Source organism: Musca autumnalis, unplaced genomic scaffold (genome assembly GCF_047663935.1).
Source record: "Musca autumnalis isolate F117 unplaced genomic scaffold, ASM4766393v1 scaffold_4, whole genome shotgun sequence".
Lineage (NCBI taxonomy): Eukaryota > Metazoa > Arthropoda > Insecta > Diptera > Muscidae > Musca > Musca autumnalis.
This window is the reverse complement of record NW_027411977.1, coordinates 206,379,823-206,397,337: the sequence shown is the minus strand read 5'-3', so window position 1 is coordinate 206,397,337 and position 17,515 is coordinate 206,379,823.

Here is a 17,515-nt window from a genome sequence, read left to right as displayed (position 1 = left end):
AAGCCCCACAACCCTACACATCTATTAAGGAGTCAAATATCAATATTTTTTGTTTTCATTTGTATTTTTAATGTTTATTGGTCCATTCAGCAGGTCTGTACAATTAATTTTTTTTAATAATGTCTTTCAGATCAAGTTCAGGTCTGCATTGCATTACAATTTTTAACGTATTTTGGTATTTGAACCGCAGCATCTAAAAATTTGACGCTATATGTAAATCACCAACATTTAGAGGTCAAAACTATGAAAAATTGCGAGAGGTTTCTTAATTTTACAGAAATTATCATTGTTAGAATTAGTGAGTCCATTTCTTCAAAACACAGTCAACAATGGCGTTCATTGTCTCGATTACCTTCCACTTTTGAAAATGCAACTAAATGAAATTCCCGAAGTCTTTTTAGAAAATCTTTATGGCTTTGCGAATAGAGGAGAATTCAATCTTTCAGATTATATATATGTATCTTATGTCACCGTGGTGCAATGGTATGCACGCCCGCCTTGCACGCAGAAGGTCGGTGGTTCGATTCCCCGGCCAGGCAACACCAAACATTTTTCAACGGTGGCAAAATACCCCTCAGTAATGTTGCCGACATTTCCTGAGTATTTCAGCCTTGAAAAAACTTCTCTCGGACTCGGCGATAAACAGTAGGTCCCATATCATTGAGCTAAATATGAATCGGGGTGCACTCATTGATATGAGAGAAGTCTCCCTTGTCCCGTATGGGATGTTGTGGAACAATGTTTTATCTTAACACGTGAATGTACGGAACTCACTTTTGAAATGTCCACGGAAAATAAAAAATTATAATTTTGAAAACTTCAAAAAGGCACTTGTTTCCTATTAAAATTGAATGAAATCAATAAGAATTTTTTGCATTTTTTTAAAGAGTAAAATATCATAATTGTTTTGTAAAATATTAAGAAAAATAAATCATGGCATACTGACTTACCATTTGTTCGCGCCACGCAATTTTTTTAATGAATCCAAATTATATTTCTTAGAAAAAAAATATGAAACAAAGGTGCAACTTTAAATGCATTTTTAAGTCGTTTCGCGGAGTAAATCGCCAAACTGAGTATGGATCATTTGCCCTGGAGTACTTAGCTAACGAATCTAATAAAAATTTAATTAATTTTATGTACTTCAAAATTCCTTAAAGTTCCACTAAACTTCCCATATTTCGCACTGTGCGTCGGGTTAGTAACCCTCCCCTAGAAAAGCAGCCTACTATGAAGAAACGAAAGAAAAGAAAAACAAACCCCTATTAAGTTGACGACCCCCACAAACTTTTGAAGGGCCATGATCTGCGAATCTGCACCTGGAATGTTCGCACTCTTTATACAGAAGGTTAAAGTGGTGTCCAATAGTAGCGAAGACGACGAAGATACCACAGATCCAATCCCAGAAGATGGTATTGAATGTATACCAACCATCCAAGATGAGGTAAAGTCAGCAATAAACCGGCTAAGTAATAAAGTAAGAAAAGCGTTAAGTTCGACCGGGCCGAAATTTTTATACCCTCCACCACGAACTGTATTTAAGTGAATAGGAACAATTAGTTTTATTTCGTTTATGAAAATAGTAAACTCTTCCTTTTATTGCAGGAGTAGTACTTACATATATCTCAATTGATAACACTCCCTTCAAAACATTTTTGTTCTTTCCAAAACATGGGCCAATATTTACAATTTTCCGAATTGAGCGAAATACATAAAATTGGGCAAACCCGACTAGACCTAATCCTGGATATTTAGGATTTGGATAGTTAACAACATCGGGAGCACCTTTCTATGGAGGCTGTATAAAACGTTAACCTATATCGATAAATTTCTGGAGGAAAGTTTCGAAACTCCAGCGAAGACTAAATGCCAAATTTCAGGTATCCCATGGAACATTGTGGTTAAAACTTTCAAAATACCAAAAATTGGGAGGGATCTTTCTAAGGAAGGTATATAAAAACATGGAACAATACCGGAAATTTTCAGGTGGGAAGTTTTATACCACCAACGGAGATTAAATATTACATTTAATCCGTTTCAATGGGATATTGATGACACAACCTTAAAATCCCGAAAATCTAAAAGTACGATTCTATGGGGGTTGTTTGAAGAAAAGGGCTTATAATTCTCTTCTGCAATATTTTATACACTAATGGCAATTTAAATACTAAATTTCAGACACATCGGTGGTATTTTGAGGCCACAACTTTCAAAATACCGTAAATAGGAAGGTACGGTCTTTTAATGGGGGTATTTGAAGACCCCGACCTATACCGGCAAATTTCGGCTGGAATGTTTCATACCGCTATCAAAAACTATATACTAAATATCAGATATTTTGGTGGAGAATGTAGGAAATCGGGAGGTACCGTTCTAGGGGGGCTATGTGAAGACATAGACCTATACCGACAAATTTTAGGTTATACCCTCAACGAAGACTAAGTACCATCTTCCAGGGTAAAACCTTCAAAATACCGAAAATCGGGCGGTGCCGTTCTATGGGAGCTATATGAAGGCGTAGACCTATACCGACTAATTTCAGGTGGAAAGTTTTTTACCCCCAACGAAGACTATGTACCAAATTTTAGCTATTTCTGTGTTATAATGAGGCTACACCCTTCAAAACACCGACAATTGGGATGTACCGTTCCATGGCGTGTACATTAAAGCGTGGACCGATACAGATACATTTCTGGGAGAAAGTTTTGCATCCCAAAAGAGGACGAAATATCAAATTTCAGGCATTTCGGTAGTAGTATATAGCTAAAACTTTCAAAAATACCGAAAATTGGGAGATATCGTCCTATTTGGGCTATATGAGGGCGTGTGACGTATACCGACACATATCATATGGAATGTTTTATACCTCAAATGAAGACTAACCACCAAATTTTAGTCATTTCGGTGGAATATTAAGGTCACAAACTTCAAAATACCGAAAATAGGGAGGTACCGTTCTATGGGTGCTATATGAAGGCGTAGACCTATACCGACAAATTTCATATGTAATGCTTAATACCTCAAATGAAGACTAACAACTAAATTTCAGCCATTTCGGTAGAATATTAAGGCCACAGCCTTCAAAAACCGAAAATCGGGAGGTACCGTCCTATGGAGGCTATATGAAGGCGTAGACCTATACCTACTAATTTCCGGGGGAAAGTTTTATACCCCTACCGAAGACTATATACCAAATTTCAGGCATTTCGCTGCGATAATGAGGCTAAAACCTTCCAAATACAGAAAGTCGGGAGAAATCGTCCTATGGGGTCTATATCAAAACCTGAACCTATATAAACATTTGATGGTAGAAATATTTCTTAGCCTCTGGATACACAAAATACAAACTTACAACCGATTCTTTGGTCAAATGGGTCTAATACATTCAAAATATCTTAAAGTGACGCGTACTATATATGAGGCGTTATATGGGGGCTATACCAAAACGTGGACCTATATAAACAAATTTTGATAGGAATGTTTTTTTAGCCTCTGGAGACACAAAATACCAAATTACAACCAATTCGGTGCTCAAATGGGTCTAATATATTCAAAATATCTTTAAATGACGCGTACTATATATGGGGCGTTATATGGGGGCTATACCAAAACGTGGACCTATATAAACAAACTTTGATAGGAATGTTTTTTTAGCCTCTGGAGACACAAAATACCAAATTACAACCAATTCGGTGCTCAAATGGGTCTAATATATTCAAAATATCTTTAAATGACGCGTACTATATATGGGGCGTTATATGGGGGCTATACCAAAACGTGGGCCTATGTAAACGAAATTTGGTAGACATATTTTTTAGCCTCTGGAAACACAAAATACCAAATTACAACCAATTCGGTGGTCAAATGGGATAAATATCTTAAAATTTCCTTAAAACGACGACGCGTCACGCGCCACTTTGTATGGGGGCTATACGAAAACGTGGACCTACATAACCCACTTTCAATACCAAAAGTCCTACATACATATAATAGATTTTACCAAAATTTCATCCACCTACTTCAATCCGTTCGGACGCTAGAGTGATTTCCACAGACGGACAGACGGACGGACATTGCTATATCGATGCAGAATTGCACGCTGATCAAGAATATATATAGTTTGTGGGGTCTACAATGATTATTTCGAGTAGTTACAAACGGAATGACAAACTTAATATACCCCCCATCCTATGGTGGAGGGCATAAAAAGGCAGCAGGTACCGATGGCTTACCAGCCGAACTGTTCAAAACCGGAGGCGACACGCTGATAAGGTGTATACATCAGCTAGTTAGCACTTTCTGGCAGAAAGAACGCGTACTCGACGATTGGAAGCTGAGTATCCTGTATGCTCTAAGTATAGGGGCATAAATCTTCTCCCTATTGCCTACAAGATAGTGTCAGGGATATTATGCGAACGACTAAACCTATGACCAATAAAATAATTGGACCATACCAACGAGGCTTTTGACCTGACAAGTCCACCATTGACCAGATATTTAGCTTGCGGCAAATCGTGGAGAAGGCCCAAGAGATGCAGTTCGACACCTACCACCTTTTGTCGATTATAAAGCAACCTTCGACAGCCCTCTACGCCCAAAGTTATTTCAAGCCATGTCTGAATTTGGTATCCCTGCAAACCTCATTTGCCTTTGTAAGATGACTTTAGCAGATTAAAATAGGAAAGAACCTCTGCGAACACTTCAGTACCAAAAGACGTTTCAGACAAGGAGACAGTCTTTCGTGTGACCTGCTCAACATCCTGCTGGAAAAGGTCAAAAGAAATGACACAATATACAGCAACAGCCACATGTTACTTGCTTATGCTGATTACATTGACGTCATGGGACGATTAGTTAGGGAAGTAACTGGTAAATTTAAGAAGGTCGAAGGTGAATCAGCAAAGTGGTTCTGGCAGCAAACGGCGAAAAAACGAAGTTGATGTTGTCGGCGCGCAATGCGTCCATAGAGCTAGGACCAACAGTGGAAGTTGGTTCCTACAATTTTCGTCTACCTCGGCACAGCCATAAACACAACAAACAACATCAGTTGCGAAATAAAGAGAAGATTTGTGATTTTTGAAAACAGTTTAAAAACAAGACCACAAACTTTATAGCGTTACATAACGTTTTGGCGCTGAGCGCCTCATATAATCCCATCCAAAAGCATACTCCACTTCTTTTCAAACCACATGCAAATGCCAATATTTATACCGTGATTTTAAACTAAGCTCTTTATCAAAACATGCAAATTATTGTGCAAATAAAAAACAGCAACAACGAACTTAAAAGTGATTAAAGTGTTCTAATTATTTTCTGAACCATAAATGTGAACGCAACGCAATGGGCCACACCAATACCAACAATAACTAGAACAGCAACACAAACTTTAACAAAGGAAAAGTTGTGTTTTGTGTTTATCATCAAATGGCTTTTTTTCTATAGTTGCAATACCAAGCTGTAGAACTTTTTTTGGCCTCATTATTAAAGAGTGCATTAAGGAGTTTTGAGCATTGACCTAGCCACTAATTATGAATGTGGTAGAATCTAACAGAACAACAACAATAAGAGGAACAATTGGTAAAGTTTTTTAGTTAAGCTGGAGTTTTTTTTTTTTGTTTTTGGTGGACGGTAGACAATGAAACAAGCCTGCGGCGTTTAATAAATACTAAAAGGTAAAATGACTAAAATGTAAATATTTTCCTCGGAAATCTTCAAGTAGTCAATAGCTGACTTGAGAATTGTGATATTAGACATTATTTAAATTTACATCTTTATCCTATTTTAATTCAGAATGCAAAGTAGAAAATTCAACATCTAAGTTTCGCTAATGGAACAAATATTCTCTTCCGAGACACCTATTTAGCGCAGTTAAAATATATGAAACTTCCAGAAACTCTACACCATTTCATTTATGGAAATTTTTAAATTCAGTTGAAGAAAATGTTCTTCACATTGTGCGTCATATTTTCAATTATGTTTGCAATTAATCTAGAGACACACCCACACAGAAATATCCAACTGGATACCTCAGAAATATATTACAATTCGTTATAATTTCCATTTCATTTAATTCATTTACGGTTTTGCTTTAGCAACGACTAGACTTTTCATTCGATTAATTGGAGTAGGCCAAACGTGGCACACAACAAGTCAAGCAACCAGGTCATTCCACATCAATAGACCCCACTACCACCAGCAGAGTAGAGCAGAGTCAAGTGTTTTTCTGTGTACATAGATAACAAAACATGCTGTTTGTCCTTTGGTCCATTTGTGTTTAGGACACGATGACTATTATCATCACAACCTGATTCTAATGTTAATTTGTAAAAATAAATCCCACATGAACTCGTTTCTACTACTCTGTCTGTGTACTTACGTACGCATGTCTGTCTGTACCTACATAAAGACACACAATTCGAATGCCTTGAATTTAATTATAATTCAGTCATATTTAGTCTCAATAGTAAACAAAGAGCTACAACAACATCGTCGACAATAGAAAGCAAAATTTTTGTTTTGCTTTGATTGAGTGCTGGGAGACTGTTGTCAAGCACAGAATTGATGTTTGTCCTCTAATGAACTGATAGTGTTGCCAAAGAAACGGAGATTAAGCAGGAATAAAAAGTGTCAAAGACATTTTAACAAATGACCAATAAAGAAGAGCTTTTGTTGGAAATTAATTACAACTTCTTTTCACTGTACGTACCTGTAAGGAAAGTTACGGTCTGGTGACAGTGAATTGTCAATTATGTTGGTGTTGCTTGTAAGCACTGTTAATTGATGGAAATTCAGACAATTTTCAAAGCCTTTAGAGGAGCTAAGTTTGATCTTTTGATGATGCCATAAGGCTACAATGGTTATTTATAAATGGAATTATATATTTTGGCAAAAAAGTACTTCGAACATAAAAGAGGAAAAAGAATTGGAGAACAACTATATTTCGGCCAGTAATCCACCCTTTGTGGAAGGCCATATGAATGTATTGCGGGTAGTGAAATGCCCAGTAGATATACACATATGGTTGTGGTGAATCGAATAAACAACAGCGAAAATCTCAATGGGGGTAAGGGGAGTTTAGGAGTAAATATCCAGCAAAAATTTGCCTCCAAAAATGCAGTTAAGTCATATGTACAAGTTATTTGGATGTGCATCAAATTATGCATGTTCACTCATGATTTTTACAAGAGCGCGACTACTGAAAGATGCATTGCATTTTATCTACCTATTTGGAATCACATTTTAACTAACACTTTAGGGTAGAATAGGATGCAGTCCAATTTGCATCCAAAACACATGTTTTGATGCAGGGATTTGGACGGAGTTTTTCGGAATGTGTTTTTATGCAGTTCAAATAAGTAATAAAAACGCAAACCATCGCAAAATATCCCAGAATAAATGAAAAGGATTTACTATTTGTGTAAAACAAAAATATTGCAAACTTAATCACATTAATTACTGTTCCATGTGTAACGTGGTTTTCTCGTCGGCTGGGGTAAGTTCAGTCGCGTCCAGGGCCTCCATATGAAAAAACTAGTATTCTCCCTTTTCTGGGGCTAAATCGGGGATTTATTGATTAAGTACTAATTTGCAATCTGTAATGAACACTAGACAGTATTTGCAAAAAACCTTCTTTTAGAAGTTTCAAGTCCTAAGAAATATAAATTTCCTAAACAACAAATAAGTATAACAGGACTACGGGAGTTGTGAATTCACTAGCACTAGCAGTCGGCTGGGGGGTTCGCGTCCTGTCTTCATATTTGTCTGTTTAAACATTACAGTAATAATAGTTAACTCCCTTTTTAAAATTAAAAGCAAAATTTGTATGGCCGAACATTATCGAAGTCCACTGAAATTATGTACCCCTGAAGACTCGGTAATCTGTGGTTGAAAACAATAAAAATATGGTATTGATTTGTGTTGTTTACTTTAAGCGATTCCTTGGTGGTTATAGGAACGCTAGCCTCACTACCCACCCTACCTATGATTCTACTCGGCCAAAATGTTTATAGAACCCCTATACAGAAGAAAGAACCTAGTTTTCTATTTCATTATCACCATCTACTTAGGAAAACTCCGCAGACTTGAAGTTTAAAGATCCATTTTATATAAAGTTTAATTTATTCAAATCATTGCATGCAACTAAGGTAATATAAGTATGATATTATATATAATAATTCAGTATAATTTTCTTCTGGATTTCAAATTATCCATTAAACAAAAAATAACATGTTTGCCTAATTTACTTTAGCTTATAGAATGTCTATAGAAAACTTCAATAATCATATGAATGGGTAAAATAATATTTTGATAGCTGTATGTAGGGTATCTTTTTTTTACAAGCAAAACAAAACAATGATAAATAAGAATAAAGAGATACACCACATAATTTAAAACAAAAGCGCAAATTACTTGATTCCCCTTACTCAAGACAAGGGGAGAGCAAGAGAGACGAAACTTTAATTAATCGATTATAACATGCACTTACCATACAATCATATGCAATCCATTGAAGAGGCCTCCCAATTGATGTCGCTTGTTGTATGGATATCTTTCTGGAGCAATGCTAGACGTTGTTTAATATTTTGGGATGATTCAATAATATAAACACTGCTTTAAATTTTAGAAATATGGTATATCCTTTGTTAAACTGATAGCATCATAAAATATACTATTTTCTTGCCTTAATAAGAAAGGTTTAAATAATTAATCACATTATACATGGTATGACTCATTTTCCGAAATTCCCATGGGCAACTCTTTGTATGATTATTTTTAATACACTTTCTTTTGCAATTCAAAATTATAGTTAAATTTTTTTTTCTATGTTCAATAATCACTGATTGATTTTATCCTCTTCTTTAATTCATTTTATACAGATTATTAATTTTTTCACTACCGTTCATTACAAAGCGTCACTACAAACTGGATCTTGGAGAAGCTTAGAGGTGGAGAATAATTGAAATTCTTACTATTGCTGTTTTACAACAGTAAATGTGAAACAGAAGAAGACAAAATGATCACTGAATATTGAACATACATTTTTGTTGTCGCCATATCGGAAGAGAAGGAAAAAGAATCAGAGTGTTTAATGTAAGGATTTTGTTGGTTGTTTCAATACTTAGATCTATTCCATTTTTTCAGGGGGAATGATAAAACTCTCTCCTTAGTAAATTGTTGGTACAGGCAACGTTCCAGTGAAAGTTAGGGTTGTCAAATTGGATGTAAGAGTTATATGTTTCCAAATGGTAGTAAATTTCTGTTTCAAGAAGATTTGACAATTACTGCACCGATGGAAACGACCAAAATGAGAATAATTCGTTTTTAGGCCCAAATTGTAAATCCAAGTCTAAAATTGTGGAATTGAAATTGAACTGCAATCGAGGCTTGAATGCTTATTTTGGCACTGATGAAATATTAGACGTTATAAGATTAAGTTGTCAATTGTGGAACTGCTCGTGTATATGGATGCTAGAGCGTTGAAACCGCTGCTCTAAGTACATGTGACAATCTTGTGGCGGGGGTATTCAGATGCCTCAGGTACAGTTGCGTTGAATATCACCTTTAAACTTCTTCTACATTTGAGGGTTTGTCCGATCTTTTGTGTGTTTGTATATAACTTATTTCACAATTAGTATAGTTTCCTTGGAACAATTAAATGACATTTTCACAGTTTATTCCGAATAGCTCCAAACTTGGAGCATTTTAATTTTTACGTGGAGCAGGTTTTCCTAAATTTGCCGAGAATTAATATTTTTTCAAATAGTATTTACTGAAAATTTTACCTTCGAGATTTTAGTTGATTATTTAAATAAAATTATAATTGTCCCAAAAATAGGGGGAATTGAAAATGTCACTTAAAATTTTTATTAGGTTAAGTTTTGAAACTTGATATCTGGGAATAATTACAAGTTGACTGTAGGCGAGTTTCTACCAAAAAGAATGCACGTAATAACAACGTGTTTCCTTATACCTCTAGCTAAGTCAATTTTAAAGGGCAAAAACATTTTTCGAAAATGTGAAATGTTGCCAGATGGCGATATAGGAAAAGGGAAATTTTAATTGTGAAATCGATAACATTTGGGACATGGAAATCGATAGCTATTAGAACCGTTAAAATTGTTTAACCTGTTTTAAATACAGTAAAATAGAAAAATCAATTTCTTCATGAAAGTTCATCACAAATCTACTTGTGTTTAGATGCGATAAAAATGAACTCAATGAGTATATATTAATAGTTAGCGTAAGGATTTTGCAGATTCGCTGGGGTTGGACAGCTGAGGAGCTCGTGTTGAATTAGCGGGTTCTTCTTAGAGGGAAACGGTGTTGTTTGTGTTCGGCTGCAGATGATCGGGATGACGATGTATTCGGTGTTAGGCTGTAGATGATCGGGAAGACGATAAATTCAGTATTCAGCTGCAGAAGATCGGGAAGATGATGAATTCGGTGTTTGGCTGCAGATGATCGGGAAGATGATGAATTCGGTGTTGGGCTGCAGATGATCGGGATGACGATGTATTCGATGTTCGGCTGTAGATGACCGGGTGAAGATGTATTCGGTGTTCGGCTGCAGAAAATCGGGAAGATGATGAATTCGGTGTTCGCCTGTAGATGATCGGGAAGATGATGAATTCGGTGTTCGGCTCTTGATGTTCGGGAGCACGATGCGTTCGGCTGTTGATGCCCGGAAACACCACGGGTTCGGGTATTAGTCTAGTGTTATGGTCTATTTTCTACCATGCGCTACTGGTTTTTATCTGCGGAACAGCTGACCCGAAGGCCCTATGGAACTGCTGAACTGGAGGCCCAGTGGAACAGCTGACCCGAAAATCCTGTAAAACTGCTGACCCGAAGGCCCGATGGAACAGCTGACCCAAAGGCTCTTTGGAACTGCTGACCTGAAGGGCCAGTGGAACAGCTGACCCGAAGGCCCTGTGGAACTGCTGACCCGAAGGCCCAGTGGAACAGCTGACCCGGAGGCCCTGTGGAACTGCTGACACGAAGGCCCAGTGGAGCTGCTGACCCAAAGGCCCTGTGGAACTGCTGACCAGAGGGCACAGTGGAACAGCTGACCAGAAGGCCCTGTGGAACTGCTGATCCGAAGGCCCTGTGGAACAGCTGACCCAAAGGCTCTTTGGAACTGCTGACCTGAAGGGCCAGTGGAACAGCTGACCCGAAGGCCCTGTGGAACTGCTGACCCGAAGGCCCAGTGGAACAGCTGACCCGGAGGCCCTGTGGAACTGCTGACACGAAGACCCAGTGGAGCTGCTGACCCGAAGGCCCTGTGGAACTGCTGACCAGAGGGCACAGTGGAACAGCTGACCCGAAGGCCCTGTGGAACAGCTGACACGAAAGCCCTGTGTATGTATTAGCCACCACAGCTTAATGGGTAGCCCTCAAAAAGTATTCCCAACGCTTTAGCACCGAAATGTAAGTTGGCGGATTTAGAACAGTCCTTTGTTCCAACCCGTGTAGCTAACCCTCTGCAGTAGTAAGCTCCCCATTCTCAACCATTTCTGAAAAATAAGGAAAAATTCTTCATTAAATTCAATTGCAACTGTTGATGTACCAGTGTTTTGCATTATATGTTTGTATATTCCTTCTTTTGCTCAATCTCGCTCTGGGTCAATCTTAAGTTCCAGGAACGTGGCTGCTTCGATAGGATGTAACCACAGATCCACTAGAGTAAGTTGGATTGGTTCGACGGGGCATGAAGTCGAGGGGGTTTTACATGATTCTCGCCTTGACGGCTCTAACCATGGTGCACCTTTGCACCGGGGGTCGCGATACAATGCGTCGGCCAGCCCCCCCTTTGGAATTACCCAAAGTACTCATAGAGAGTGGTAGCTCTCCACAGAGTCCCCAAGTCTATCCCGCAGGTACCAATTCGAAGATCCACAATTATGGGCTTCACTATCTTACACCTTTGCTGCTTTATGGGTCGCAGCACCCGGTTGATAATGCAACTCCACATCGAGCCGAACTCTACACAGAAAAAAAGCCACCCAGAAAATTTTGATTAAAAGCTTTATCACCATATTTTTGTCGAATGACGATAAAATATTACGAATATATTGGGAAAATGTTTATCAAACATGAACATGTTACTAGAAAGCGATCGATAAACGATTTCAAACAAATAATTTATTGAAATTTGTTTATGGTTATTAATGAATTTCTGTTGTTAAAATGGTTTTCAACGTTTGTCGCATGTTCTGGCTCTCAAGAGCGAGAGAAAAAAACTTTTTTACGGCATAGAGAGAGAGAGAGCGCTACAACAATGTGATGTGTGTTTTCTTGAGATGTGAGTGTCGTTGCTATGTTTATGGGCATTTTTGGCATGGAGCGATTTGTTTGGCATTTGGGTTGTTTATCTACTTGTGCTCGGCTGAAGGCTTTTATGTATACAATAAGTTTCTTACTGTTTTTTTATGACCTAACAAACGAAGAGGGAAGAAAGAAATGGTACGAGTTCTCATGTTTTGTTCTGTTTGTAGTTAAGAAAGGCAGATAACATTTTTTAACCGTCAGTTTGGCAGTCTCTTTAAAGCTGTCGTTGTGTGTGGATCGGTAGTGCAGAAATAAATCAATGTTTGTGTGTTTTCTTAAAGTAAAGGTGCCTTTCAAGTAAATTATATGCCCAATACATTTTATAATTGAATTCTCAGATACGTGAAGGAGAATAAGAATATTTTATTGGACAAAGAAGCAACCGCATGTGATATTGGTAATAACTTCGATACATTTTACATATTTGAAATATGCATGTAATATATTATGTAATATATTTGTAATTACAGATATCCATTTTAGCTGATGATTTTCAATGTGGCAGAAGAATGTGTTTTATTTCACAACTAACGAAAAGCGTTCAACGATGTTCCCTGCATTTTATATTTAAAAGTGATTTTTTGTTTTCTTTTATTAAAATTGAAGTGTGGCACTAAATAATTATTTACTTCTGTTATTAATTATTCCATTCCGTTCTTCTTTCTTTCATCTGTTATTTTTTATGTACCTATGCGTCAGGTGTTGCTTTTGTTCTTGGCATTTCAAATAATAAATAAATAACCACCACCATTTATAAATGTGTGTATGTATCTTTTTTTGTGGCGTTTGAGTTTGTATTTAACAAAAACAAAAAAAAAAAAACAACAAAATAATTGTAAATATGAATATTTTTGGATTGATTGGAAAAAATGCATTCAAGAATTTTTTTAATCAAGAAAATATTTTGTTTTTATCAAGCAAAATTTGGAATATTTTGATAAATATTTTTGTCAATATGTGAAATGTTTTATCAGTTCAAAATAAAAAAATCGATAAATATTTTAGTCAATATTACAATTTTATTTTATCAACATGTATTTTTACTTTGTGATCACAAAATTTTATCGAATTTTGTCAATATAACAATTTTTTTTTGCCGGAAAATCGATAAATTTTTGGTTGAATCTTTGAATTTCTTTATCAAATGGCTACAATTTTTTTCTGTGTGAGAGAAGTCTCCACTGTCTATTATGGATGCTTTTTGATATATACTGTTACGGAAGTAACTGGTGGATTTTAGTTGATTCAGATGAACTTCCATTAACTTAAACAATTCAATTGTAGAGTAAATTTTATTTAGCATTTTCTTTGTGAATTAAACAACAACTACCGTATATAATTTCACTCACTGTTTTCCATGTAGAGGTTAGGACAAAAACAGTTACAAAATTTTTGTCCTAACCTCTATTTATCTATTTCTCTCATATTTGTTTTGATCATTCAGTTTTGGATGCCTTGTAGCGTCATTCATTATAAGGCGTAATTGATACATTTGGCCCACTTGTTGTTTACATTCATCTGCCTTTTTGTATGTGTATTTTCGAATCGATTGATATTTCGCTTTAAATATTGCGGAAGGTTATAGTTTGAGGACAGAACGCACTAGTTTTTCCAGAATTATATCGGGACCAAATGTAGACTAAGTTTGTTAACTTCTTCGGGTACCTGCCATACAAAATTTGAAAATTCTACACAAAAGTGCAGTTTATGCAGGTCTAGAATCGTTTGAAAATTTTTACAGTATGTTGTCTTCGCCGCCTCCATTACGACGGTATAATAAAAACAAGTAAAAAAGCGTTAAGTTCGGCCGGGCCGAACTTTTCATGCCCTCCACCATAAAATATTCATTCCTGTCGCCAACTTTAAGTGAGTACGTTAAAATGTCAGATAATGTACATAAAATGCTTCATTCGGGAAGCCCTTTTTATGGTGCCTATATCTAACTGTTGACAATTTTTGGTGGGCTAGAAATTGGGAGGTACTGTTATATAGGGGTTATAATAAAACATGGGCCTATGTTGACAGTTTTTGATGGGAGCCTTTAATATCAAATAACTCCTAATTCGGTTAAAAAATTTAGCTAGAATCCTCAAAATATCGAAAATCGGTACATAACGTGGGAACTTCAAATGTCATTAACAGCTAGTTCGGAGGTATCTGGGCTATACGAAAATATGAACTTAAATGAACAATTTTTGTTGCAGAATTTTTGTTTACTTTTAAATTTCAAATTACAGAAAGTTCGTCCAAAAAATAAAGGTAAGGTACGGAAAATCGGGAGGTTTGTTTTGGGGCTATACAAAAACATGGATCTACGTTCGGTTAAACATTTTAAGTAAAATCCTCAAAGTACCGAAAATCGGGAAGTATCGTTATATTGGGGCTATGTTGAAAATTGTTGATGCAGATGTGTGGTGACCACTACAACCTTCAAATGTCAAATTACAGTTAGTTCTGTTAAAAATTGTAGCTAAAATTGCCAAATTACTGAAAATTGGGAGGTACCGTTACATGGGAGCTATATCCGAACATGGACCTATGTTGACAATTTTTTATTAAGAGGTGTTGTGACCACTAAGAACTTCAAATGTCAAATTACAGCTAGTTCTGTTTAATATTGTAGCTTAAATCATCAAATTACTGAAAATCGGGAGGTACCGTTATATGGGGCTTTCTTGACAATTTTTGGTGGAGAGGTGTGGTGACCACTAAGAATTTCAAATGTCAAATGTTCAAATTACAGATAATTCGGTTAAAACTTGTTGGTAAAATTCTCAAAATACCTGAAATCTGGCGGTAACGTTATATGGGGGCTATTCCAAAACATGGACCTATGTCCACTAGTTATATAAGTTTATTGACATTTAGGAACCCTAAATGTCAAATTATAGCTACATCGCACTGTGGTTTAGCTTGTAAGGGAGAGAGCGACAAAAATATTTCTAATCAAGATATCGATTTGAAAATTTTACCGTAAACTCGTAGTGACTAGAAGATAATTTCCCCCAAAAATCGTCAGGATTGGTACACATTTAGGTATAGACCCCCCATAACGATACTTCCAGTTATTTATTAATTTCAAGATTTTGTCTATATTTTCAAAGTGAATTCGCTGTAATTTGACAATTTGTGTTCATTGGTGGTATTAAACATCTTGCTTAGGTCCATGGTCGATAGAGGTCCATGTTTTGTTATATCCCCATATAGACCTACCAACTGAATGTGCTGCAACTTGACATTTCGAGTTTATAATCTGTATCAAATATTCTTGTCAAAATTCATCAATATATACCCACATTTTGGTATAGTCCTATATCATGTTAACTTCCGATATTTGGCATATTTAAGTATTTGGCCTAAATTTTCTACAAAAACGTTTGTAAAAATCATGAAATTTTATGAATTTTATTCTTGACAAGGATTAAGTGGTAACAAGTATCAACAATATGAGGCACAGAATATTCTTACTAGGTGGGTTAACATTTGGACCAAGGGCGTACCAGATAATATTAGATGAAAACAATGTCTTATAGGCCTCAAACAGGGAATATCTGGAAACTAAGATGTTTTATGAGATATTTAGTTCGCGAGGATGGGTTAGTACATATTACAATAAATTCTAGCTACAGAACCAGGATATGTAAACAGTAAACAAGACCACATAGGTGGTCCTGCTTGCCAATTTAACCATTCTACGTTGTTTAGTTTTCTGTGTGGAGCTTAAATCTACTTCAGGCCTTTCTCGTTTTTACTTTCAACGGAAAATAGCTCTTGAAGTGGCATGTATCTTTCAAAAATAATAAAATTCCTTTGCAGAGATTGTTTATACGGTGTGACAACTTAGAGAAATCATATCCCGCAAAATTAAAACCACAAACCTTCATGTGCTATAATTTCTTAGAATACCGTCAGTCCCATGCTGGCTTTAACAAAATTTTTTTGTACGCCATATTTCAAAAACGTACAAATACGGAAACACACATTCATACTTTAGGATTAAAAAACATCATTTTTATAAAATAAGATCGAAACAAAATGCAAAACAACAAAACCGATTGCTTGAAAACACCCAAAAACCCCATACTAAACATTCATAAAAGTCCGAGTATACTCAGTATAATGAAAACTGAATACCGCTCGGCAACTTTCGGCAGACGAGATAATTTTTTTCTTATTTTGGACACATCCACGAATATTTAAATAAAAATAACGTGAGGATCCGCGAGGATCCAAGGTACTAAAAGTCTATTTCTTTTCACAATATTAAATAAAAAACACTCACAAAAATATATTTCAAAAGAGATAAATTGTACTACAAAATAAAGATACAATTTTATGATGTTATCAATTAAAAACAATAACAATACTATTAACTTTAACTTCCATTTCTTACTATTGTAAATTTTCACATTACTTTTTTGTGATATCACTTGTAACTTCTCACTACGTTAATGGAAATTTCAATGTCTCAATTTCTGCAAATGGAAATGCTCACTTCTGTGGCTCTGCTTTAGCAAGTACCGTTAGAAGTTGTAAAAAGAAAGCCGGAATACTAAAATTTGATGTGTCTACGATAGATTTAAATAGTTACAATCATAATTTTTAGACATCGATTTTTGTATTTTTGTCGTCGGCTGGGACCACAGTGCATCGGTCTGAAAATGTAGCTAAAAACGTCAAAATACCGCAAATCGGGGGGTACCGTTATATGGGGGCTATACCAAAACGTAGACCTATGTCCACAACTTCTAATATATAAGTTTATTAACACTTAAGAACCCTAAATGTCAAATTATAGCTAAATCGGTCTGATAATGTAGCTAAAAACGTCAAAATACCGTATATCGGGGGGTACCGTTATATGGGGGCTATACCAAAACGTGGACCTATGTCCACAACTTTTGTTACATATGTTTATTGATACTTAAGAACCCTAAATATCAAATTATAGCTAAATCGGTCTAAAAATGTAGCTAAAAACGTAAAAATACCGCAAATCGGGGGGTACCGTTATATGGGGGCTATACCAAAACGTAGACCTATGTCAACAAGTTTTGTTATATATGTTTATTGATACTTAGGAACCCTAAATGTCAAATTATAGCTAAATCGGTCTAAAAATGTAGCTAAAAACGTCAAAATACCTCAAATCGGGGGGTACCGTTATATGGGGGCTATACCAATACGT